General features: G+C 41.1%; 1 protein-coding gene across 1 annotated transcript in view; it reads right to left on the reverse strand.

Moving 5' to 3' along the window:
- The window catches only part of SPTBN1 (spectrin beta, non-erythrocytic 1), a 201,974-nt gene extending 174,834 nt beyond the window's left edge, over positions 1-27,140 (reverse strand). Inside the window, exon 1 of the mRNA XM_025201573.1 lies at positions 26,862-27,140. The gene's annotated coding sequence lies outside the window, so the exon portion shown is untranslated. The remainder of the gene's footprint in view (positions 1-26,861) is intronic.
- Between the last annotated feature and the right edge of the window lie 495 nt (positions 27,141-27,635).

Raw genomic sequence — 27,635 nt, forward strand, 5'->3', positions numbered from 1 at the left:
TACCTTCTTTTGGGCTTGGAGGATCGTCTCCTTAAGGAGCGACCACTCCCCTTGAACACCCGGTTCTCCTCCCCTCTGAGACTTCAGCGCTTCTCCAACTATCCTCCTTAGCTCGTTGAAGTTCGCTCTCCTAAAATCTAGGGCCACAGCCTGACTGCTTGCCTTTGCCACCTTGCGCTGAATGGTGAATTCCAGCAGGCAGTGGTCACTGTCGCCCAGGGGGTCAAGCACCCGCAGCCCCCTCACCAGGTCGCCGCCCGTGGCCAACACCAAGTCCAACAAGGCATCCCCCCTGGTGGGGCTGTGCACCTCCTGGGTTAGATGAAGGTCCTGGACTCTGTCTAAGAACCTACGGGAGCACTCAGACCTGGCTGACTGCTTCTCCCAGCAGATGTCTTGGAAATTCAGGTCCCCCATGACTACCACATCCTTAGCCTTCGCTACCTCGGTGAGCTGACCCAAGAATTCCTGGTCAAGCTCCTCTCCTTGTTTGGGTGGTCTATAGTAAACTCCCACCGTTAGGTCCCTTGCCACTTCAGAAAAAAACACCAGGCTGGGGGGTAGAGGGTAGGGGAAGAAAGGGGAGAAGACTTCCTCACAAGAGACTTCTGTTTTCAGACAGATCTCTCTGGGGTCACAATTTGCTCACAGACTGTAGAAGGAGCTGTTACTTACAACGAAGCCTCTGGAAGGATTTCAGGTTGACTCACACCCCACAATTCCTCCTGAAGGCTATTATACAGTGCACACAGGCCAGCAAACTGGGCCCAAGAGATTCCCTTCACATGGTATGCTGTCCTCTGTGGTACAGGGAAGGGTCCTAGTCCCTGGTCTCATCCCACCCGCTTTTGAGCAACCGGTGGCCATGGGGATCTTAGCAGGGAGGAGGATATTTGGAGCCTATACCCCTCACTGGGGAACTGCCTAATGGGGATATCCATACCTATTACATAAAATGGAGAGACAAGTACACAAGCTAGAAGTGATGCTGCCAATACAGAGAGCTATTATATGATTTGGGGCTTCTTCCATTCAGACAGGAGCTGCAAAGTAGGGCTACAGTCATATTTTTGCTTCCTTTGTAACTGCAGACATGTATTTCACTGCATCATTTTAGATCTGGAAAGATGCCACAAAAGAAAAGGTTACCTGCAATATTAATAAATAGCTTATTTTTCTTTTTTATTACTTCCATTCCTCCAGCATTTAAAAGGAAACATTTGCAATTTACACAAACTGATGAAGAGAACATAGCAATCAACAGTAATTTTAAACAAATATTTTTTATGGTTCCATAGAACTGGAGCAAGAGTCAGGCAGACAAAATCAAATCTCTGCCTATTAATGCAGATGAACTGAAAACCAGCTCAAGGAACTACTCAACTTTAACACTTGTTACTCCTCAACTGCCTGCAATATAGTCCCTTCACTGAGATGTTTCACATAGTATGAAGCTCAACTATCTGTTAAAGAGTGAAAACACGGTGAAAATAGTGTGGTTAACCTGGATAAAATATACTGTGCTGACTAATATATTCATGTCTAGAGCCACACGTAACAGTCAAGGCACACTTCTTATGCAAGTTATAAACATCAAAGTAAAAGTTATGAGTTATCCAAAGTTCTAATTGAATCTTCCCAGACTTAAAAAATCGGAACCAAACCAACCACGATCCAACTCATGGTTGTATTATATATTTCAGTTTATAGTTTATTCTATATTCCATTATAAGCAAAGGAGGTGAAGAAGGTGAATGAATTCTGGTGCTAGATTCTTTCACTGTCAATTTGCAGCTACTCCCTGCATTCATGCACGAAGGGCAGAGTAAGCTCATTGAAAGGTGAATACAAATCATGATTTATAATGAAAACTGCATTATTAAAAGCTGCTGAATGCCTCAAAACCCATGACACAAGACATTTAACACAAAAGTTCTTTGTATTTTTCTTGCTCATTTCACCAGTAGCAACTATCAAATTCTTTCATAACCCTGTGAAGCATAAGGTTGGCAAGCTGGTCAATTGACTGCATATTTTTTAACTGATCAAAGATTTTTTTTGCAAGATTGTCAGTAATACTACAAAAATGTATAGCATAAACATGATTTTTTAAATTCTTTTTGACATATTTCTTAATGGAAAAACGTGCTTTTTCTGTGCATTATTTTGACCTGTTGGCAATTTGTTTACAATTTTTTACTGTTATTTAACCGATCGATTGACTGAACTTTATTTGACCAGTCAAATACCCAACCCTAGTGAAGCATGAGATTAAAAGAAGGTAGCACAGTGAATATGGGAGGGGTAAAAATAGACATCACTATCATATTTTTGGTGAGTATCCAATCCTGACTTAATGCCGGGTGAGAATCCATTCACATGTACATAACAAGCACTGAACATGGTCTTTGATTTAAACAAGGCATATGTCCCCAAAGCATATTATACCACAGTTCCAGAGATGCATAGTATTACTATCATCATCGTGGGCCAAATTCAATCCTGGTGTAACCCTACTACCTTCAACCAAGTTACATTGGAGATGAATTTGTGCTGCTCAGCAAAGCTTTCAGAGCACAGCACTAAATGAAGCACAGCAAGGCATTACCCTGAACTGGCTGAAACCAGAACAAATAAGTGTAAGGGTGTGGGGTTACAGAAAGGGAAGGGAATCCAGGAACAGAAGGAAATTACAGAGAGGCTCAGACATTCACAAAAATTCTTTATAGGCAAACAGTTGCCAACTACAGCCTTCCCTCCTAAACTTATCGAGCCAGATAGCAGGGTTTGACATTTTATCAGACAAAATCAAGTTTTATTAACAGATGCATCCATATTTCAGAAAGTGCATGATGACATTACTCCCTATATAAAATAACTTTAAGCAGAGGGTCTGATCTCATTTACATGGGTGGCAATCAAGAATAACTCTATGGCAGACTTAGTGTAACTCAAAACCCAGAATGAATTTGATCAAGATAAATCTCAAATTAGCTGGAGAGAATAATCTACAGAAATTCAGAGATCAATATATTTTTTGTTGACTATGCATTTTGTGTGAATACAATAATTCAAGAGCAATAGTGAAATATGTAGTACAAATTACATGTTTTTACCTTCACCCTGTCACCAATAGATGCAAAACTTTACAATCACTTTCCATCATTTCTTGACAGATTTTTATAAAGTGATGTTTTCATGTGTATTTCTCCTCTCTTGTTAATCCAAACTTTAATAAAACAATTTTCCCTGCTCATGTTTGTTCTATTTGTTGTTGAAAAAAAAAAAGTCTGATCTTCTCCATTAACAACAGCCAGCACTGCCTGATGTTATTTGGCTCCCCTTCTCCATGCATGCACAATCAAAGTCAGCAGGAGTTTGTGGAATGGTGTCTGGGAATCGTTTGTGTTAACTGCACAGGAACAGAAGCAGCAACCAAATCAGTAACTACCTCAGTTGCCTGGTTAAAAATGAAGAGGATTATCATCTCTTTGGTAACAGAGAGCAGGCTAAAACGTCCAGAACAATCTCTTTTTTTAAAAAACTAAACAGGTTTAAGCATGCCATAATTTGGGACAAATAGAGAACTAAAAAAAATTGTAAATAGACTTGAAGTATCTAGCATTTGAATACTGAGGAGCTTCAAAAAACAGCTGCCAGATGCCAGGCTCCCTTTATACTGTAGACAGAGATAAGAGATACTTACATCTAAAAACAATTTGAACTAGATTTGTGGAGAACTGGCACCACTAAAAATCAGGACTGAGAAGCAAAATGTACACCCTGTGTATATCTTTGTCCCCAACCTGCATGGGTCAACCTCTCTTGGCAGGAAAAAGGGAAGAATAATCTCTGCAGATGATTTTGCTCCAAATCCATTCTAAAGTCTCCCTGTAGAGAAACACGGAGGAGCCACTCTACACCCAGAGATTTTTCACTGAATATACTGCTAGACCTTACAAAAATCTAATCCTCATTATAAACCTCTGCAAACTACTCCCTATTACCACCAGAGGGAAAAGGCCTTGAACAGCTGCTAACAGGAAGGGCATGAGACAACAGCTCACTGGGGAGAGGGGTCCAAGGAGAACGATAAGTACTAAGTCAACCAGCAAACAGCCAGCCTCCAGGAATGGCACAAAGCCTGGATCCTCCAGAATTTTCCCAGAGGATCCAGGAGTACAATTAATCATGCCTCCACCAGACTATGGCCTTTAGCCAGAGCTGTACTGCCACAAAAAGAGCCCAAGGACAGGTTTTGACTAAGCTCCATAGTGCAAAAGGTAGGATCTTAAGGTGATGTGTCCTACTTTTCCTGACACCAAGCCAGCTCTACCAGTTGGGGAAGAAGACGGCAGTTTTGGTCATGGCCCTCTCTATACATATCCCTCACCCAGGGTAGGAGCAGGAGAAAGTCTCTTTACTCCCTGAACACGAAGGCCCCTAGCAAACCTTACACTTAAGAGGTGATTAACCAGTTAATCACCTCTTAAGTAGTAACCCAGCCACATGTTAATGCAATTAACAGCATGATAAAAACAAGGAATAAGCCACAAAGTTATTATAAATAATATGCATAGTGACTCTAAGGTGTGATGGGAACCAGCCATAAACTGCACATATGGCCAGGTTGATTGTGGCTCCCAGCCTCGGATGCACACGAGAGTCAAGGTCTCCTATGACCGCCCACAACTGGGAGCAGCCGCTTCCAACCCCTGAAGCACAGCAGAGCCCTGGATTCCAATATGCTCCTGAGACTGAAAACAGGAATCATCTGACTGGCTTCTTACTTGCCAGTGTAGGAGGAGACCAGGATCATTATCCCAGGCTTCTCTTGCACCAACAGTATGACGTAATGGGAATCTGATCCCCAATCCCACAATTGTGCCTCCTACCATGCACACGTAGCGTGGCAGGAAGCATGACTGATGGGATCATGCATCAGATGCCATGGTGCCTTTACCTGAATGTCTCCAAAAGGGCTCAAGGCTTTTCCTGCCCCATTCCCCCACCTTATATTATGTGTGCAATGCATTAAAAAAGGCTGACACCCCCCTTCTACTGCCAAATATCAATGCCACCACCAGAAGCAGTGAGGCTCAGTTATGGGCCAGTAAGCTTAGAAGCTGAGAACTCAGGGTTTCCTGGCCCTTAGGCAGGTTTCCCCACATAAGGAACAAGGATCTCTCTCCTTCCTGAAGCAAAGCTACCACTGATTGCAGCGGTGTCCCTGAATAAGTGACACTTGAGCAGACCTAAGGGGAATGTCAAATCTGGAGTCCAAAGTCCCTTACTGTTTTCCCTCAAAATAATATCTGCTCTCTTCTATCACATTCCCTATCCTTCATTCACTTTCACAAAGCTGGTTTTGGTTTTAAGCTCTTTGAAAATGTGAGGTATGCGCTTTTGAAAACCAAGCAACTTGATGAAAAGGAGACATTTTCACCCCTCAAAATACCTCTTTGAGTTTCTCTGTCAAATATCAATCCATCTCTGTGTTTAGGCTACACTTAGGTAAGCTGATATTTCACCAGCAGCTTGTACTTTTAGACAACAAATAAAGCTATTTTAAAGTACTGAATCCGTTTGTGACATGCCCTTCACAGGCAGGTTTCAAGGTAATCATGCAGATTGCAGTAAAGAAAAATGAGGTGTTTTTTGAAGTAAGGCAGGAAACGTAACTCAGAAGCCAAGATTCAGTCAATCAAACTAAAGCCTCAGTCCTACAAAGACTTATGCAGATGCTTTACTTTGAACACTGGAGCAGTCATGAGATCAGTGGAACTACTCAAATGCTTAACTTTAAGCATGTGCATAACTCCTTACAAGACAGGATGTGTATACATGGTGAGAATGCAACTAGTGTTATAAGTAACATAGAAAATATGTTTAGTTATTTATTACTCGTTCTTTATTTAGAATCATTTTCTTAAACTTATCAGGTTATTGTTGAAGAGAAATGTAGACTGATTCTGGGGGAAAAAGACTTTATTTATTTTCTAAAGGCTTACAGAGGTGCCCAGTGAAAACTGAGTCTTGAAGATCAGGTGCCTCCCTAGGATATCTGCAGTTTTTCTTATACTTAAAACTTAAAAACCTGCAGTACTCTAGATGTGGTAACGTCAACAAAAGCTGACATTTTAAAGATGGCTCGCCACTGTATATTTACCAGGGATCAGTGCAACCAGAGATTTCCAAGCAGAAATTAGATGTGGAAGTTAACTGGCTAAAACTACTAATGTCTTCTAAAGCCTTCCCACTGATATTTTCCTCTCTGCCGCCTTCACAGACCCACTCAATCCCTCCATTAAAAAAACCTCCCAATATTCCAAAATCAATTTACATGAAGACAAAATTAGGCAAAAGAAAATGCTGTAGATGTCAAATGGAGATAGGGCTATAGCTGTAATACACATGGGATGCATATCTGAAGATGTATCACTAATCAAACTGTACAGTTTCATCAAATATTCATGAAAACGCACAGGCCACAGTCTGTACTATCCAAAGCCCAGCCCTTCAGCCATCTTTCTTTTACCTGGTAAGTAAAAGATCAAACATAAAAGAAAATAAAAACATTGAAAAAAATCTATTTGAGAGCCAATCCAGCACTCATAACCTGACATGAATTTTGCTTTGGTAAAGAATGCAGTGTCAACAACTTTAACATTAATGTTTTCAAGATATTACTGAATTTCAGTGAAGTGTTTCATTAAGTGCAATAAAAAGAACTGTTCAGAAAGGTTCTAATTCAGTGCTTGACTGTGCAACCACTTATTAACCAAGTAGTCAACAGAGGTAAGTGTGGGAGAGATTTAAAATATGAATGGTGCAGCCACTGTTTTGAAGGATATACTGAATAGCTGGACTCAATGATCTTGCAAGGTCCCTTCTAGCCCTAATGTCTATGAAATCTATGAATTGGAAATACTGTTTTTGGTTCCATTTGCACAACCATCTTTACAACAACCAACTTTTGTTTTTCAAGTTACCTTCCAAAATCCAGCTGCTAAATTACATATTGTTCACTGGTAACATAGAAGGCAGGATGGTGACTGGCTCAAATTCATACCTGGTGCCATTTCATGGAAGCCAAGGGAGTTACATAGAATTAATTTCGCTGGTTCTTCTGCTGAAGTGAACAGAGGAAAGTCAATATGTTCCATAGTAAATGCATGTCCATATCCTAGCAGGACCACAGATGCTCAGTTTCCCAATGACATATGACTGGGCAGGCTGCAGATTTAGCTCTAGACTGCTATCAAGCCCCTCTGATAGACAGAACAAAGGAGATCACAATCCCATCTGGCAGTGTAGCTGCTTTTTCAACTGGGGTGATTACAGACAGTCACCTGATAAATCTCTGAATTATACTAGTGCAACAAGTAACGGAATTCACTCTTACTTAAATAATACTACTACTAATAATACTAATACTGGCTTTTGTTCTTTCGAATGTCATCTGGCTCACAACCAGCAGCCAATAACCAAAGAGCGCTCACCTCTATGTGAAGAGTACCAGGCATAGTGTCAACAGTAGGGACAGGCAGCATGCCTAGTGGACAGGGCACCAGGACTGAGGTCCTGGGGCCTGGGCTCTATTTCCAGCTCTGCAACTAGCTTGGCATGTGGCCTTGGGAAGTCATTTGGCCTCTCCTGCCTCGGGTTCACTGCGTTCACTGTGAGGACAGGAATGCTAACCAACCTTAGTAAAATGTTTCGGGAGACAAAGCTGAAAAGTACTAGGTAAATACCCTTGGCAGTCACCACGCAACCTGAAAAAAATGCTAAGAAATTCTCCCCTTTCTTTTTTACTTTTGATGTGGGCGGCAGATTATAGTGTAGGTAAACTAATCTGAATCCATTTCAAATGGAACGTTACCACTTTGTTTTTAAAGATTAAATCAGTAAATGAACTGCTACTGTTGGTCTCATCCTTGCCCACAAAATAGGAGCTAGAAAACAGGACAGAAAAGGACCCATTTTCCCTTTAAAACTCAATGGCAATTAAAGCACAGGAGCATTCCTACACTCACCTGGCTCAGCAGAAGCACAGGGACAAATGAAATTTCCTTGAGCAGCAGATGACAAATCAGGGCGCTTCAGTCACTCATTTTGCTGCACAGTATTTGCTAAAAGCTTTCTGGACTCTCTTTCAATGATAAAAGATGTGCATTGTTTGCTTCCTCCCTTGTCCTACTAATGTCGTTAAGATGTACTTGACTCCTTCAAGCCATAAGAAAAACACATTTCTTTCATTCATTAAATCACCATTTGTCATTTTTGTTTATTTGCCCTTTTCTTTATATAATCTCAGAGGAAATTCTTCTTTCAGGCATATTTTTCCCTAGTGACTTTACATTTAGTTAATGCACAAGAACATTTGAAAAAAAAAGCAAATTGAATTTATTCATTCTCAGAGCACGCAGGGTAAGGATGTTATCACTCACCATGTGCATTCACAATTTATAAGTCTTCAACCTGGGCAGCTCAGGCACAGCCCAGCAGATGGCTTCCCAAAAGCAATTAGTAGCGTGCTACAATTTTCACTCCACCTATCACAGTCGCATAGAAAGTTGAGCCCACAACCCCCAGCACAGGATGGCAAGCCCTAACTCAGGGGTGGACAATTATTTTGGATGGAGGAATCTGGGTAAGCTGTTGTGGGCCAGGGAGAGTGGAGGGTCAGGGGAAGAAGAGGGTGCTGACCTGGCCCAGTGCAATGCGTGGAGGCAGGGATGGTGTAGCAGTTAGTTTTATCTGGCCTGGGCACATCTGCCCTGCACCCACAATTGGGGGGCACTGGACAGAGCAGACAGGAAGGGCCTCTATGGAGACCAAGCACACCCCCTGCAGGCAGGGAATACTGGGCTGGGCAGATGGGTGGGGCCACAGGCAAACAGAGAACAGTGTCCAGGAACGGGATGGGTAGGAGAGTGCCCACCTATCCCACTCCTGGACATTGCTCCCTGCCTGCTCGTGGCCTCATCCCATCTGCCCAGCCCTGCCTGTGGGGGTCCTGGGCAGTCTCCATGGAGACCTGCCCACCCACTCCATCCAGTGCCCCAGTGGCAGGTGTGGGGTGGATGGGCCAGGGTGCCCAGGCAGCAGGGCCAGATCTGGTGGCAGCTGCAACACTAGCAGCAGCAGCCAGAAGAAGCCACCACTGCCAGGGGTGCTGGGAAGGAGAGTCCTGCCACCACACGCACCGCAGCCCACACTGCCCCTAGCACCAGAGCTGGGCCAGGTTGAGGAACTGCAACAAACCGAATAAAATCCCCTGGTGGGCTGGATCTGCCCACACCTGCTGTAACCCCTCTGCCACTAAGCCAACTTAGTGGTATTTTACACTGCCTGCTACTCTGAGTCACTGCTCTGCCTGGACCCATCTGCAAAGGCCAAGACCTGAACCCACCCCCTATTCTATTCAACCCTATTCTGAGAAGAATTAATTTTCTCATTTTATTTCTTGCTTCTTTTCCTGTGGCTCTCCAGATTTCACTGTTTTCCTCACTCTACTCTTAATCTCCTCTAGGATCCACTTCCCCATCCTCCCCACTCACCATATCAGCTGCTGGCAATGCTGTCTAATGAGACAAGTCAGGAAACCTAGGTTCAACTCCTACCTTCACCACTGACCTGCAAAGACACAGAAGTGCTGTACTGTTAATTTCCCTGATCAGATTAATAAAACACTCTCCACATCCACTCCACATGCAGTTGGTGGCAGAGCAATGGCGATGCACAGAGGGTGCACATGCACCCCCTGACCAGCCACATTCACCACTTAGGCGATGGCAGGGGGGCAGGCAGAGCGCCGGTGCCCCCTGCAAGTGCCAGGCAGGGAGCAGCGCTTCCGGAAGCAGCCGCAGTGATTGATCGGCCACAGGGGACACTCCCCGCCCCCTCCGTCGGTGAAACTGACCGCAGGGAAACGCCCCTGCCATCAGCGAGATTGGCCACAGGGGTACCCCACCCGGTTGCTGACTGGTCACGGGGAGTGTGGGGGCGGCGGAGGGGCATGTGCCCCATCTGACTCAGGTGGCACCGATCACCCATGTGGCAGGGAAAAGATTACTGGTAACTTTCAAGTTTTACTTGGCTTGCTATCTGGCAAACCAGTACTCTGGACTGAAGGTCAATGGTTTTCAACTTTTTTTTTCATCTGCAGACACCTAAATTTTTTTGATTAGAGGTGTGGACCCCTTTGGACATTTCAAATAGAGGTGCAGACCCCTCTGAATTGTAAGTGTGGGTATTCACATAATTTTGATTGATCACAGTCATTTTTTGCAGGCCCCTTAGACACAGTCCACAGACCCCCAGGGGTCTGCAGACCACAGGTTGAAAAGCACTATTCCAGGCAAACAAATCTATGGGTGGCTGACAATCACAGCACTTTAATACAATGGAAGGCACCTGGCACAGCAAGTTAAGTGCCAGACATCCAGCATTATCGACCGCACTTCACATCTTACTTTGGATTGAACGTGGAGATGGAGCTTGTGGGACTTACTCTAGTTATCATAAAAAGGCACCATACAGTAAAACTACAAAGGAGTCACTCCTAGCAGTCTGGTCCAGCCATCCCAGAGCCACAGCTGCCCAGTCAAGATTAAGAAGTCACAGCAGATGGGGAAAGTAAAAATTTGCAGGATGCTAGACTAGCCAGGCTATTGGTTCCTTTCTTATGTATCTCAACATACATTCACCAATTGAAAAAAAAAGGTGAAAGAAAATAAACTGGCTATCTTCAACAATCAGTAGGCAAAAAAATTTCACTCAGCTGCTTTTCTCCAGCCCTTTTTTTCGTCAGGGTTCTCAAGTTATTGGGCCTCCTCCCCCTTTTTGTTGACATTTTACAGATGGCCTGTAGCTTCACTCTACAGAAACCAGAAACTCAGGAATGAGCCAGGAAAGTTTACTTTTTTTTCCTAATAGGAAACTACAACTTTAAACAATACACTGTCAAGTACAGTGCTAATACTAATTAAGCCAATTACATCACTGACCATGCAAATCAATCCTATTACTTCTCCTATAGCCTCTCTCAGGGCTGTACTGCATGTGTCCGAGACTACCATGACCAAAAATGCTTACTGGGATTGTGAAGTGGTAACTCCTGCTTTCTAAGGGCAGAAGATAATGATTAGTTATCAAAGGGGCCTAGGACCCCTTTCAACCATCAAAACTCAAAGCAGCTCACTGCTAATATCCAAGATAAAAACACTGTAACATCTCCACAAATACCATTTTTCTGGAGTTGCCACATACACTTGCATGCTGTATGCAGGTCAAGAAAATGTCTATCTTAAAAGGAACTGCCATACTTGGTTTCTTTGTTAGTCTGCTAATACAACAGTGTCAGCATCTATTACTATTTTAAAGGACTGCTAGATTTGAAACCATGCCCAATCTTGTTGGGGTGTTTTTGTAAAACATTACTAAAAAAAGAAGTTCAATACTAAAAGTGTGTGCACACATGTGCATGTGTACATATACATACAATATTATTATCCTTAACAAAGGGTACTATCAAGAGAGTAGAGCACAGGACTCTGGGGTTTTATACTTAGCTCTGCTACAGATAGATATTGTACTATCTTTGGCAAACTGTTTCACCTCTCTGCAATACCATTTCCTCATTTGTAAAATGGGGATAATGCTTCTAACTTACCTACTCGAGGAGTGATAAAAAGTTTCCTAAGTGTTTTGAGAACATTAGCTATGTGGTGTTACACCATATCAGGATCACCAAGAAAAAGGATAGGGTTTAGAAAAAGAAACTGATATTTGTTCTAGCTGTGCATATTTTATACAAATATGCAAAACTTTACTTGATTTTTTTTTAAATTTAATCCAGAGTACAAAAGGATGATGCAATTTTTTTTCCTGGCACTTCTTTTTGGGAGACATCAGTTTTGAACAACGTTAAAACTGTGGATGTTCCAATTTCAGCATGCTGTAATCTTCCAATCAGCATTTCCCAAAGATATACTGTGCCCTTCAGGTTGAATGTTGAAAGAGTTCCAGCTCCAGTGAAAAGAAATACCAGCATTTTCCAGACAGCAGATAATGACAGTCAGAAACAGGAAGGGCAGCTTTGCAAAAAGGAACAAGAATGCATCACTCCCCAATGACCTTAAAAATGGGAAGCTACTTGCAATTTTAATAGCACACTCAGGGGGAAAAATATATTAAGTATTCTGGTATCTCACTATGCATTAAGGTCAATATGGAGGGGAAAAAATTACAAACAACAGTTTAGAAGTCAAAAATATGACTATTCCTTTGTAAAATCAGTCAAGTAAAGAATTGGTTTTATTTGTTATTTAAATCTACCCAAAAATGCTTCTTCTGACTGCATCTCATGTTCTCCTGCCAATGAAACTTACATCTCATTAAACTATTAAAAGTAGGAGGAGACTATCGCAAACTCTCATGGGCACAAGCAGCATAGGCATCAAGTGAAAGCTTCCACAATTAGATTTACTGAATATTTTAGAAACCATCAACCATAAAAAACCCCTGCTGAGCTGATCCTGTATTTAAATGAAATACTTTGTGGAGAGGTTTTTTTTAATAACTCAGTTCCATTGTCTGCTGTTAGTCAAATAACACTTCAGTTTCACTGCCGATTGGCATTACCATACAACAGAAGAATTTTTCTTTCATGGAAAACTGAATGGGGGAGGAAATATTAAAATACACAAAAATAAGTTAAATATTTAACTTCTCTGCTCAGGCTAATGTAACGTTTTCTCTATCTGCTTCTACTTCAAATAGAAGAAATAAGATTTAAGTTGTGAAAAATTAAGCTAAACAAACATTTGAGAATCTCCCATAGGGTGAATGCAAGAAAGAAATGCAATTCTCTCCTATTTCTCTCTTTATATTTATATATATTTATATATGATACAAGATCATGTGATGTTAGTTAAAGGTAAACCCAAACTGCCATCCTAAATACAGTCCAATAAAATATCAATACATCTGTATGTGTCACATATGTTTTGAAAAAATATTCCAGGGCTATTTAACAAAGCTTTAATTTTTTTTCCTGAGATTCCTATCATTCTTCCACTGCCTTTAAAGCCTACTTTTGCTAGAGCTGAAGTCTCTCTGACTTCAGTGTTGCAGGTTCAGACCCTAAAAGTCCAAGTATATAGAGCTCAGAGGGAGCATAAAAATGACCCACTACAGGTTTCCTATACATAAAAGTGTCATAACTTCAAAATGCAATATTTCAGCTCTTTCCAGGGCTGCAGTAAGGGACCCGTAATAGGATTAAAGCCCTATTTCTAGCCCCAGAGGTTCATGAGATAAAATTAACTCTGTTTTTGTGTACAGAGAAGTTGTTAGCAGCCCAGAAGTATATCTAGCCCATCTTGAGCCTCAAGCAGGGCTTATTTTTGGAACCTATTCTCTATTTGGAAGAAGAAAGGAACATCCTGTAGCATGTTGATTCTTATGTTAATGGCAGCTTTATGAAGCTATTCAGGGGGAGGAATGTTAGAGTAAAAATCCTGAGGGAGACAGATTAGCAGGCAGAGGGCACTGAATGGTCAAGATTAAAATCATTAATTACATAGCTCTGCAATTTAACTCAGGAACCTCACTTCCCCAGTTTGGAATGGCAGAGTAGTAGTAACATAATACATTCTTGCTCAGAATTAGGGCCTGTGCCTCCTACAAGGGTTCACTTGAATCTACAAAGCTATGAAAACAAAGCTTCATTCTGTGGTGAAGTCACAGGGGTTTTTTGGGGTTGGTTTTTTTTTTTTTGGTTTGTTTGTTTTTTTTACTCAGTAAGCAATACTGTAAACTGTAATGCCAGGTGGAAGCTAACTGTCCTTACTTACATAGCAAATCCAACCAAAGTCACTAAGACTGCTCAGACACATAACAGTTTGTAAATTGGGCTTTCTTGTTCAAGAAATAAAAAAGCACGTATGTCGATAACGGCCAGAGAAATAAGGAAATGCCATCCTCCCTACACTCCTGTTACAGGACAAGGAGAAACGGGGAAGAAAGTTCTGAAGACGTGAAAGATTCTCGAATTCCAAGAGTGGAGACTCGCCCGCTTCTTACAACAGCATGACAGACTGTTCAAACCAGGATTGCTTGGGACATGGCGCTTGCTGGACCCATATGCGTTTTGAAATGGCTGAAAGCTTGGGGCCCTCGACCCTGTTCACACAAGGAGTACTCCTGAATATTGCTGGGTGCTCCCATCTCCTCTCACAGGAGGTGTTTATTACCCTAAAAGAAAAAAAATCAGGTCCTTGGACATAAGATTTACATGTGAACAAACCCAAAGGTCACAGACATTTAGTATAAACATAAATCGACCCTTGAAATCTATTCATCCAATGTTGCAAATGCTTCTGACCCGTGTCTGGCACTGCACGGTTATATAGACACTTCTGTCCTGAGGCACAAAGAAGTGGAGTAACTTCAGCTGTAAGGGCCTAACCCTGCATTCTGACAGTGTAGAGTACATTGCAGGTTCTGAGCCTTAATCTATCTCTTTTTCTTTAGTTGACTCCTCTCCCACCTCAGCTCCACCCCCATTTTGCCTCCTACTCAAAACTGTAACTTTGATTTGTCATTAGAAGAAAAGAAAAAGTATTTCTGTCCATGTATGCAACTGATAAGCTGTAACAATAGGACATAAAACAACACTTCAGTAGAGTAAGGCCAGGGGTGAAGAGCCCCAACCCTTTTAATGCTAAAATAATACATTGGTAATATAATCTGTAAGCCCTCTTTAACAAAATCATGTCGTGCGCATAGCAACTGGTCTTCAACATCTCAGGTCTTAGACGGTCATTTATCACTTCAGTCTTTTATAAACTGACTAAAGTGTTAATTTTTAAACCCCAAACTTCTGGAGTAACATTTTTAAACGCCTCCAAGATATATTTTTTCACACTCCTTGTAAACAATCAATTCTTCTATAAATGTGTATTACCTTCCATTTCAAATTACGGCATTGAGATATTTTACAGCCATGTTACTAGCCTACAAACAAGACTGGTATTTTTCCTTAAAAAATGCATAAACCTTTTAGCTATAAGAGTGCTAGCAGGCGCCACTGTAATCAGGTTGGGCGAAAACTAATTTCAGGCCCAAATCCCTTCAATGGCTCCTTGGCCTCATGCCACTGCTTATGACAACCATAAGTTAAAAATGAAAACAGCTGTACTGTCTCCACTACAATTGAAGACTCTCTTAAAAAACCTGAAAATATTACTTTGCAAATAGCCCTCAAGAGGACATGTAGGTTCATCATGCCATGCCAGGAATCTAAGGAACTTTTTGATTCTTTGAACTCTCTCAGCAAGCCAAACTATTGCAATCCCAAGTGATTCACATTATTGTCAGCTAGTTGATGACAGCTGTAGAAACATCTCTAAAATGACTGGCATATCACACACCAACACACAACACAGCTCCACCTATTATTGGTATGTCCATGTGGTCCTCACCTGTCCAACTGCATATCAGTGAGCAGATGTCTGTTTCTGAAATGCCATCAGTTTGTTTAGAAAAAATGGTGGTCAAAGCAATTTCAACCGTTGGTTTTACATGAAAGCCATCACTATCAAGTATCATCCAGACAAGAGTCTTGAAAACCTGTTTCTTCACCTAAGATATATCAAGATGTTGATCTTTGTTATACACACTTCAATGGCATAATCCAAAACAGGATTTACTACACGATTACAATTACTTTTAGACTCAAAACACAGATAAGATGAGAGCTTTGTATTCTATATCAATCAAACCTGTCCATAAGAAAGGAAACTTCATCCTCAAGAATTCTTTTCAGTTTCAGGTATTAACAAATCTTTACTTTTGGACTACTCACACTGACCTGAAATTTAGCTGATCACTATATATCCCAAAACACATCCACCCGCTTTTTTTTATACTGAGAGAACTTTAAAATCCAGGCCAGACCCTTAAATGGTGAAAATTTACAAATCTTAACAGATTTCTATGGAGTTATGTAGCAGCAAACCAGCTGAAGAACCATCCCATTCATTTTTAAGCAGGAAAGAGAACAAGAGTATTGCAGCTAGGCTAGGAGACATGTAAAGCAAAGTCTGGGTGAGAGTTTACTTATTAATCTATCAAATATTCATTATTGCATTAGTGTTATTTAAATACTTGTCTGGGTCAAATATGTTTAATCCTCTTTGTTATATTTTTCCTTTACCTGGAAGTCATCTTACCCTTGTTTGTCTAGCATACAGTTGGAACAGATCTCTAAAAATAATTCGCTACCATTATTTCTCGACTCCTTTAATTCAGGCTAGCCTAACGTTTTATTAGCCGTGACTTACATAGCTTATTTAAATAAAACATTTCTAATAAATATGAAAGTGCACAATAATGGAAATAGAGAGTTTACTGAAACACAAGTTGATTTTTTCACCTTTATTCTCCATTTGCTACCACAGCTTCATATGGGTGCAACTCTACTGATCCAGATCCTGCTTTGCAATACTCAAAGGAACCAAACCCACAAAGCTGGCATTACCAGTCAGCAACAGTTGGGGAATCCTGGCAGCACAGGAGGTGAGAAGGCACGGGCAAAACACCAGTGTGCTCCAGCCTTCACTTTGGCCAGGGCCCCTTGAGGATGTTACCAGCTAGCATTACTTAAAGCAGCGTCAAGTCTTCTGGGGATTATGCTGGGAGCTATATCAACCGCTCACTTTGAAAAAATCTCCATGACTTCTGGGGTACAAAGGTGGAGTGAAGCCACATTTTGCCTCTTACCCTGCCTCAAGCACAGCCCAAAGAGGCCCTATTCCTGACACCACTGACTGTGATACAAAAAACTGGGGACAGGCCACTCCTGTTCACCAAGAACAAAAGTACTGCCGCAACCCTAACTCCAGGTTTGAAACTAGCCTGGTTAACTGAAGCTCAAAACAAAGTTATTTCTGCCAAATAAAGCTAATGACTTTGTTTTTTAAAAAGCAGTCCCAATTTTTAGGCCTGAAATCTACACAAATCCAAAGGTCATGATTTACATATGGACATTTAATTCTGTATCCTCATTATTCCATTTTATTTCCACTTGACTCTTCCTTTTATGGCATTTCTTGTTCTGGTCCCCACAGCAACACAAATATGTGTGAGGAGAATGGGTGTTTTATTCCATGCTTTCCTACAGTTCACTAGTGCTGACCAGAATCACATGCTGGCTCCTTATTACAAGGTTGTTGATCCAAAGGATCAGCCCCACCTCTTTGTTTTATCCAGGGTACCCATTTAGAAGCTAACTCATCCTCTTTCCATAAGAAACTAATTTAAGCATCACAGGTTTTAAGTTTAAATTGTTCATGCCAAATAATAAGCTGCAGGATCAAACTGTTCTGCTGACAAATTTGATATGGAATGGAAAACTGTATAAACTTATTTTTACCCTTGAATAAAAACATCTACAATATCTGGTGGTAAACCAGCGTTCATCTTTAACATCCAAATATTGATTGCTCAAGTCCACGATCTTAAACCTGAATGCTGCCCCTAACACCTAGTCCAAGTAACTTCGGCGTCCATCTGACTGACTTGTCTCTGCCTTTATACCTGCATACAAATGAAGCCAAATTGAAGGACATCATGCAAGTTCCTGAGGCATAAGCACACTGTCACTCCATTTTCAGATTGGTGAAAGCAGTGGACTCTCTTGCCCAAGATGGGCTGCAGGACTCATGCCCAATTCTTAAAGGCAGAAACTTGTGCTAACATGAGGTAAGTGAGAACCTTCCAGGTTTTCTGTTATCCAGTGTACTATTTTAGGTATAGTGTGACTGCATTAGTGCCTGTCACATAGTCCTGCTTCCAATCTGCTGGCAAGTCTCCAGCAAATTCCAGCATTTAATGCACAGTTCTAGTTGGGATTCAGTCCTGCTTATCGCTAAGACACACTGACTAAGATTTTCCCACATTATAAACCGACCCACCCTTCACTCATATGAGGTCCCTTTGCACAAGAGTAGCTGGTAAATGTGAAAAACATTTGGAATAAACTTCCCTGAGAGTCCAAAAGTACAAAGGAGAGCAATTACAATAGGTGCCAGCAAATGTTTTAACAAAGTTAAAGGCTGTAGGGCAGACCTTCAGAAGGTGTAAATCAAGAGTAACCTCACTGAAGCCTACAAATGATTGTAGACTTAGAAGCTGGCTGCTACTTGTACTTAAAACAACATGGAGAACATGTAACTCCAAAAGAAGGTTAAAAGAATTCAGAAGAGATTCGGAAATCAGATTACAACATAATAAAGGAACTGGCTACCAGGGACTAGTTACAAACTGTTTGTTGTGCTGTGCCTAGAAAACCACATTGTTTTTAATGTCTACAATATGTTGAATGTTAGTTTAATTAATTCAGGACAGAAAAAAGAAAAATATAAAATGGTAATAAATATCTTTATCACCACCATTACACTTACCATGCATGAGTCTCTAACCAATTTACAAACAAAAAGCATTGTCATTCTGTAGTGAACTTTAAACTCAGGTACATTCAAGAAAAGTGGAGGGGAGAAGGGGGGGTTATCGAGTGACTCTGATTACCTGGCTTGATTTCTGATTTTCAGAGGGCAGGTATTTTCAGAAAAATCAAGCCTTTTATAAGGGTGGAAACCCTAGCCTTGGTGACCTGTGCAAAGTTAAGCATCACAGATGGAATTTCCATTTCTATGCCCTGTTTACTGGACTGTAATGGCCTTTAATAAAGGCAGCATATTGGCTGATGTTTCCACTTTGTTCAGTGTCAAAACACCCACTCGTTTCCTTCAGGCCCAATGTACCCTTCAAAAACCACTGCAATCAATGACTTACGGGTATATAGCAAAAACTGCTTTCTTCAAGAACAAACTAGAATGATTAGCTTCATATTGCATTCCACCAATGCTATAAATGTATACTTAATTAGCATGCCTGAGCTACCCGCTACAAGCTCCACGAGGCTGCAAAGCATTCCATCTGCAGATACCAGCTACAGAACATTTTCAATACCTTAATTAGCAATTTTTCATCTACAGAAGTGTCAAGGAAGGCCTTCATAATTACTTAATACATACAAAGGCCAACATTTTCAAATGTGGATGCCCTCAGACAGGCAACTAAATCTAGATGAAAGCTCCTGAATAAATAGCCACCATTTTTAGAACCACCAAGCATCTGCAGGTCCCTTTGACTTTGAAATTAAAACTAAAGGAACCACAGGCCATAACTACGGACACTTGCCACGTGTGGCTGTGCATTAACAAAATGGCACTGCATAGCTGGAAAATTCAATCAAGTTTCACAAAAAGTATATTGTCTATTCTTTTTGGGCATAATACCTAGGAAACAGGCCCATTCTAGCTAAGATCTTGGACTTACAGTCAACTAATATTTTGCAATCAGTGATGAATGAAGCATGGCATATTTAGGTCTACCATGATGTTACATACAACAAAATTGCACCTTACCAACACAGCAGTAAGTATCAAGGCAGGTGGTTTAATCGCACACTACCACATAATCCATTAAATTGACTCGCTCCAGTGGAAACTAGTCTGCCAATTAAGCTCCTCTCCTGATGATCAGATAGTCAAAGGAATATAAATTTGTTAATGTAATAATAACATTAACTCAGTATCCCTGCTGCAATAGGAAATACAACAACACTGGTGTATTTTCTACTGGAGAGCCTGAAATGTATTTCACAATGCATTTTAACAGTATATCACTTTAGCATTGACAGGGGACGTTAGATACTGCTCAGGGGAAACAATCTCACCAGTTTTGAGAACCCTCAGTTCCCAGTGAAAATACTACAAACTGGATGGATTTTTTTGTACCATTTCAGAGCCCTGGCCCACCAGTTCAGTATCCCCTTTGCAGCCACTGGCAATCTCCAGCCCTTCAGAAGAAGGTCTACAAAATAAAACACATCATGAAACAAAACTAACACAGTATCCAAATTATGCATCAAAGAGGATTAAAAAAAAGCATGCTTCCTGACCAAAACAGCCATTCACTGAAGCCTTGAATCACAGAATTGTATTATAATTGTTATCTTAGTGGGGAAGCTGCAAGTATTATGAACATGCTCAGGGCCCGAAATGGAAAGGGATGACTCACATTTGCAGACCGCGAGGCCAGACAGGACCACCACAGCCAACCAACCATTTTCTACAAGTTTACTTAATGCATGGTGCATATGCGCTTTATAGTGGCATATATCAGACTGAATTGACCTGTTATTTCTATATCAATACATTAACCTGCAGGCTGTTTAGTTCATCTGGACCACAAAGAGTCAGATGAAGACTGTTTGCTGGTTTGTTTTTTTACCAGTTCTACATCTTCGCTTTTGATCATCCCTCTTGCTAATTCATCAAGACTAACACTTGCCCATTTATGACTGCACATCTGCACACAAATCTGTATAACTACCCATGAGCTTTCTGATCGACAATTCTGGATCGGCAAAAGTAAAGTATCTTTTAAAGCCTCATACTACTCCATCTCTTTCTTTGGCATAAATCATCATTAACTTGCGCCGGTTTCCATGGAGACGCCAGCCACACCTGCACGGGGAAGCTCAGGCTGGGGTTGCCATGGAGATCAGCCTCAGCTGCGTGGACAGCGCACATGGCAGAGCAGCACAGGGAACTTGGGACAGGGGCAGCTTGCTCCAGAACTAGGGCAGAGCCACGATCTGTAGCCTGCATGCTCCAGGCAAGGGTGCGCAAGCAGGGGATTACAGCTCTGCCCCGGCTCCTTGCAACAGCGACAGCCTGGTCTGGAGCCAGAGCAGAGCCACGATGCCCTGCTTGTGCACCCCTGCCCAGAGCATACAGGCTACAGATCACAGCTCTGCCCTGGCTCCAGATCAAGCCGCCCCCAACCTAAGTTCCCAGCCACTCCAAAGTAGCCCCCTGCACTGCTCTGCTGCACTGAGGCTGGTCTCCATGACACCCCAACCTGAGCTTTCCCAAACAGGCACAGCTAAGGTCTCCATGGAGACTCGCACAAGCCACGACGGCAGGGACTGCTGGGAAATGGCAGATCCAGCCAGCAGCTGGGCTCCATTTTGCCTACCCCTGAGATACGGTTGTGCCCATTGAGCACAGTACCTCTCATACCTCTCAGCATCTACTCTTTTTCAAGTCATGGTGAGCCACTATACTGCATAATATTAGACTTCCCTTACACTCCCTCAGCTGAGATATGTCTTTCTTCCCCATTTCCAATGAGTCCTGCTTCTTCATCAGCCTTAGGTGTCTGGCAAACATCACCAAAGTTTATTCAGAATCCCTCTCAGCTTGTCGCATACAATTAGTGCGGCCTCCATCCTCCATGAGGTGAAGCCAGACCAAACTACCCTGACCCTTATCTGCATGTCAATTTTTGGAGCATCTTAGGACTTGTGTCAAGGACACCCAGTTCCAGTCATGACTGAGGGACTAATTAGCCTATGGATCCTTTGTGGGGGGTATCTGGATTACACGCATATCCTGAGCAGTGCTGAGCCATGGGGTCACGGTATCTTGAAATGCTGTTGACTCTCGTGGGGCCCAGCCCAATGAACTCTATGGTAAATTGTGAGCTTTTCTGGCTTTAGACTATTGTCATGTTTCAAAACACCATGAATCTAGGTCCAAAAAGGTAGTTTTACTTAAACCCCCCTGGGGATAACTGTTCTTCTGGTGTGGTTTAGTACCCACTGAGGTGTTGGGGCTTCTTCCTACAGCTATATGGCTGAGGGCAGGTGAAATCTGGGGGCATCTGAACCCCCAGCTTCCAGGCTTAGGCCTGTGTATAGGATACCTGCCAAAAGACACTGAAAATATCAGTAGTACCCTCCTGGCGGGGGTAGAAGTTGTAGGGCCACTTATGGTTCTGGACTGACTCATGGATTTGGACTTGACTTGGCTTGGAACACACATTTTTTTTTTTTAAGAAATGTTTTGCTATGTATAAGTAGGTGCCAAAGGGCCAGTTAAAAGTCTATTTATGGAATATCTGTGCTATAACTTGTAACAGTTTCAAAAAAGGTGACAGGCATTAATTCTGGGTGAACTAAATCTATACGTACGAAATGCAAATTACTACAGTTATGTTCATTTCAACATGCGTTTTTTTCAGATGTGCTCCTTACTTCCATGTGCTTAGCGAGAGCAGAGTCTGACAGTAAGAGGGGGGAAAGGCGATGAAGAAGCTACAGTGGGAAGAAGTTGTGTGGGGCAGAGTGCAAAGGGGCGACCTGGCCCCCAGATTTAATTTTTCCTGCTGTAGCAGTGGGAGGGGGAAAATTCAAGGCAAACCTCCAATAATTAGATTCTATACCTGGAAAATTATATCAAATTTATAATTTTCCATATACAGAAACTAATTATTGGGACGGGGGGGTCATCTTATATTAGAGTAAACGTGATAACACAGATATGTATGACAATGGAATCAAGTCATAGTCATTTTTACTTTAATAATATTTCTTTATTAGTCTTCTCCCCTACTAGAAGTGAAGCATCAGCTCCTTTCATTGACACAGGATAGCATCTTCTCTTTCAGACTTCATTCTTTTATCATCACATCAATCTTAAGAGAAGAGATATTTCTTCCCCAGTCCTCTGTGCTGTGTGTTGCAGAACAGGAGATCAAATTCCACAATATCAGTCTTGAGATCTCCATCAAATTAAATATCGATTTTACTGGCTGCATAAGTCCAGTTGCTCAGCACATGTAAACTAGTACAACTCCAAGATCTTGCACAATGAACCTTACACATCCAGCCTCTTTCATCAGAGAAAGAATTGTCCAGAGTAAAAATCTATCAGGGCCCTAACAAACAGAAATTCCACTTAATTTGAAATATTTACCTCTCAACAGGTTCACTGCAATGCATTTTTATGTCTCTAAACAGTGGATTAAATGGCACACCTCTTCTGTTTCAATTACATGACTGGAATGATCTTCTAGTCTATTGCTAGTAGCTGACAGGTGTGAATTAACATTTGTTGACATTTGGTTTTCAAACTGAGTGGCCCTTTTGTTCAGTTTATGCCACTTTCCTGGTGAAATAAGGCTGATGAACAAGTTAAACTAATGTAGCTTTTATTTTTTTTAACTGAAGTCCTATTGTTTGCATATTTAAAGAGATCATGGAATGGCAACATAATTAATTTCTCTTGCAGTAGTTGTGACAATTCAAAGGAATTCCTCTGTGCAACAGAAAATGATGCAGTTTGATGAAAACCTAAAATGGTGGAGAATATAAGAAAATCATAAAAGAAAAGCAAAAGATCTATCCAACCAAAAGCATCTAAACTTATGATGTAGTTTCAGGCCAACAAAAACTACTAACAAGGGAGTTAAAAAAAAAAAAAAAAAAAGAAATGTTAATGGTGCTAAAAACTCAGTTGAAGTTGCTCGTCAACCTTAATCTGTCCTTGGGCACAGAAAAAGCATACACCAGCCCTGAAAGCAAGATTACAGAAGAATGAAATCTTTTTACTGGAACTTATATTAAAAACTACACAGAAACCATGCTCTTTCGCACAATAAAAAACAAATTAGAAAATCCATCTTTCTCTAGCAAGCCATAAAGAAACTTGAAAAGTTCCCTATGAACTCAACTGTAGGATTTCCTACAGACAAACCAGGCTTTTTATAAAGGGAAAGGAAAGTAAAAACTGATGTTTTAATTAAACAATAAACTGAAAAATGAAGAAGCTAAAAATGTTTTTAAACAGCTGCATGCTTAAATAGGCAGAACTGGTTTAAGAGTAATGGTAATTACATATATGAGATGGGATAAAACTAGCCAGCGCTAAAAGTTTCTCATGTGCAATAACCACCTGTTATTAAAGAAAAAGTAAATCTTTGATATGTCTAGCTGCAACTGTTGCTACACAATACTCATGCTCATTAGAAAAACAAAATTCAAACAGATCATTTTAAGAGTAATAATACAATCTGAAAAATGAAAACCATATGTGAAAGAAAAGACACAAAATAAAGCATACAACACATCTGCAGAAAGTTCATTATACCTGTATATATTATACACTGGCCCCACTAGCACTCTTGTTACCACGCAAGCACTGAGTATTGGCAGGGATTACAGTTAACCACAATGAGATTTTTGAGGTGAAGATGTAAACCCACAATACAAACAGGAGAAAGGAATGAGTCTGTTGTGATCTTTATCATCACTGAGCCACCCTGGTTCCTGGTTTGACTGTGGAAGTCAGTTCTAGACAGACTGGGCACAGGTCTAGCATACAAGTCCAGAAATAAGAGCAGGTCACTGGGGTAGGTTTCAGCTTTAGAAAACCCTGTGCATTTTTTAAATTACAAGTACTAACAGAGCACAGTTCAGCTGTCATTGAAAATTCTCACTGAATGCTGTATATCAAACCCTAAAAGGTTGCCAGGAAATACTGCAGCCATTGTGATGATGTGTATTACTCAACATTTCTACAGTCTAAGAGTAGCTGAGGTGTAAGACCTTGTCAGTAGCTCCTCACACTGGTCCAAGAGTGGCCAGATCTCTTAGCCTAAAACTACATCTATTTGTAAAGGCCTTCATAAATTCAGAGTAGAGAACTGATGGTTGGTCAGAGATTCTCTGGGATTTAGATTTAAGAGATGATGCATGACCACTGAGACATATACCAACTTCTGAACAGAATTTAAGGTCATGCCTAATACCTAGGGCTCCAGGCAAACACTTACGGCTAAATCTTTAAAAAGTATTTAAAGAGGCATTGGGCAGTTAGGCAACTAAAAACTGCTAAAAGTGAGACCCTGAAGTGTAGCAATAAATATAAAGTCTTGTCTACATTCCCTTTCATACAGGTGGTTATAGTGGGCGTTTCCTCACAAGCGAATTACAAATTTTATTGTAAATATATCACAAATATCACATACGTGATAACAAATATGTCCCCTATGCAATGCAACTCATATATCATGAGGCACTCCGATAAAAAAATGGTTTTAAGAGTTCCAAACTCAGGTGCAGAAGGAAAAAAATCTTTCATCCCATTTCTTTTGAAGCTATATGTCCAACACAAAGGGACATGTGCCTGAAATCTGCTCATGCAGCAATGCTCTGGGCTGCCTACAGGTGTGGTATGAATGTCTCACCGCCTCTGTGTGCCATTCTTGCAAGCAGGTAGTCTTCAGTAATCCCCCATTACAGTAATCCCAAGGGTTGCAGGATTCATCCCCCATTACAGATGAAACAGCATCTATGATGCTTGTTGTTAGATGAATACTGCATGTTCTTCTTGTGTCCAGAATTGTTGCATCTTTCTTTACCATAGACAAATTACTTCACCGATGATGTATTAAAAGCACATAAATGCTAGTGCTTGACCCAATTCTATTTCCAGTACCAAGTTCATATTATCAAAGGAATAAACCATGCCACTTACTATTACAAAAATACTTGGTTCTATCAATTTTATTTAGCGTCTTCCCAATACTGGTTGTGACACGTTACCAGCCAGCTAAGTACCATCAACTGTTGTTGCCATGTTATGTCAGCATCTCGATAACCATTTTTTACATATTTTATCCAGAAAAGCTGGCTGATGAGGTTGTTAAACAGCAGAATAGAGTTTAGTAACAGTAACTAACTCCTTCATCACCTATTTCTCCTGATCAACAATACCATCGTAAGCTTGTATCTGAACCTTCGTGATACATGCAAAATCTTCTGCCAATCAGGTTTTCGCACCTGCCTGATGAGTCACAATTCCTTGCAACACTTCTACATTGATCTTTCTTTAAATAAGGTAATGAATGCAAACTGCCTTAATCTTTAAAGCTATGGAAATACTATCCCCCAAGATGCCTTTATGAATGAATACATCTAAAGGTCAAAAATAATTTTGAAAAATAATCACCTAGCTATGTAAAAAGACTTTTCAACATCCCCAGTCCTAACAGATCATAAATGTTGCATTTAATGCTTCAAACAATTTTATAAACCTAGACTATTTAGGGTTATTTTAAATTAAAGGATATTCTTTCAGTACTGATAATTAAAAACATATTTCTATGGACAATAGTTTTGATTATGTCTAGACATTATCTATAAAGAAAGACCTCTTCCCTCCCTCTTCACTGTACATGTGCAAATTTCCTCACAACTAGCAGACTGAAATGGTATTCACACTATATTCAATTGCTGATTCTGCTTTCGCATGCATGGCAGGCATCCAACAGATTAATATTTTATGCATTTCAAAAAAAAAAAATCAAAGATTTCTGACAAACAGCAGGTCGTCTTAACTAAAGAAGTCAGGCTTCAGTGCTATGGAAGATGGATTTTTCAGCGATACTGCAGTCTTGCAATATTGGGCATAAGTCTGCCATTTTTTTTGGTATTAAAGCAGGCCTACCCACATCTAACTACAACATCTCTGTGGAAAAGATAATGAAGCCAAGTCCATTTATGATGTCCGTTCAATTGAATATTCAATATCATCATTTCACAGCCATAAACACTTTCCATCCATTAAACAAAAAATTAAAAAAAAAAAAATCAACCAACTCCTCCAATGATTATTATTTTGGAATTTAACATGGTATTCATTTAAAAAATAAAAGGCAGGGATGTAATTCTTCAAACAACCAATGTTTCACATCTAAATATAGAAAACTGCATTCGGTAATACATCTGAAAGACAATGACACATTTAACTGGGGGGAACCCAATAACAGTAGACTTAATAAAGTGCTTCTGAAAGCAAAAAAGCAGAAAATCTCCACTCCCAAATCAGTTACTGTTATTGGAAAATGGGTATAAAGACTGCTGAGGTTTACTGTACCTTAAAGGCAGGAGGAAAAAACCAATACCTTCGCCTTCACAATGCGAAAGGGCACGTAACACCCGCCAGCCTGAACGCACCCAGCTGATGCATAAGTCTGGGTTTCAGTGGTGCATGCAGCATCTGCACACATTTGCCCCAGTCAGTCTAAAGGTGCACTCCTTCCTCTCCTTTACAATAACACTCTTCCTGCAACCCCTCCCTAATGCTGCTACTTTTGTAGTATCAGATTAATGCTCCACAGCCGCAGGCTGGACTCCATCTGACTGCATTAGAGCTGCAGAACTGCAATCATACAGCTCCCCACCCCCCCACCCCCCATTACAGACAGGCAGCAAGCAAATTAAAAAAAAACAGAAAACAGAAAGCCAGCAAACCCACCCAACATCTCGATGCAAAATTGCCATCTGCCTCTTCCTCACACACAGCCCCCCCCGGGAACAACCTCCAAAGAAAAAAGATGCCCCCTAAAAGCTGACAATGATGACAGGGAAAAAAAATTATGGGAAGAGGGCATTAAAAACCCAAACCCCAGGCAACCCAGCCGGTGGAGTGGGGTTTTTTGCTTAGTGCACAAGGGAGATCAGGATTCCTGCGAGATGTAGCCGGAGAGCACAGCATGAAGGGGGTCAGAGCACTGCATTGTGCTGCATCGCTTCGCCCAGACATCATGGAAGGAGCGGCATGTCGCACAGGAGCACCCCGGCTCCGCCAGGGGACACGCACACACACTTCAATAAACCCCACACCTCAGACAGGCACAGACACCCCCCC

The sequence above is a fragment of the Alligator sinensis genome, unplaced genomic scaffold (assembly GCF_000455745.1).
Source record: "Alligator sinensis unplaced genomic scaffold, ASM45574v1 scaffold432_1, whole genome shotgun sequence".
Classification (NCBI taxonomy): Eukaryota; Metazoa; Chordata; order Crocodylia; family Alligatoridae; genus Alligator; species Alligator sinensis.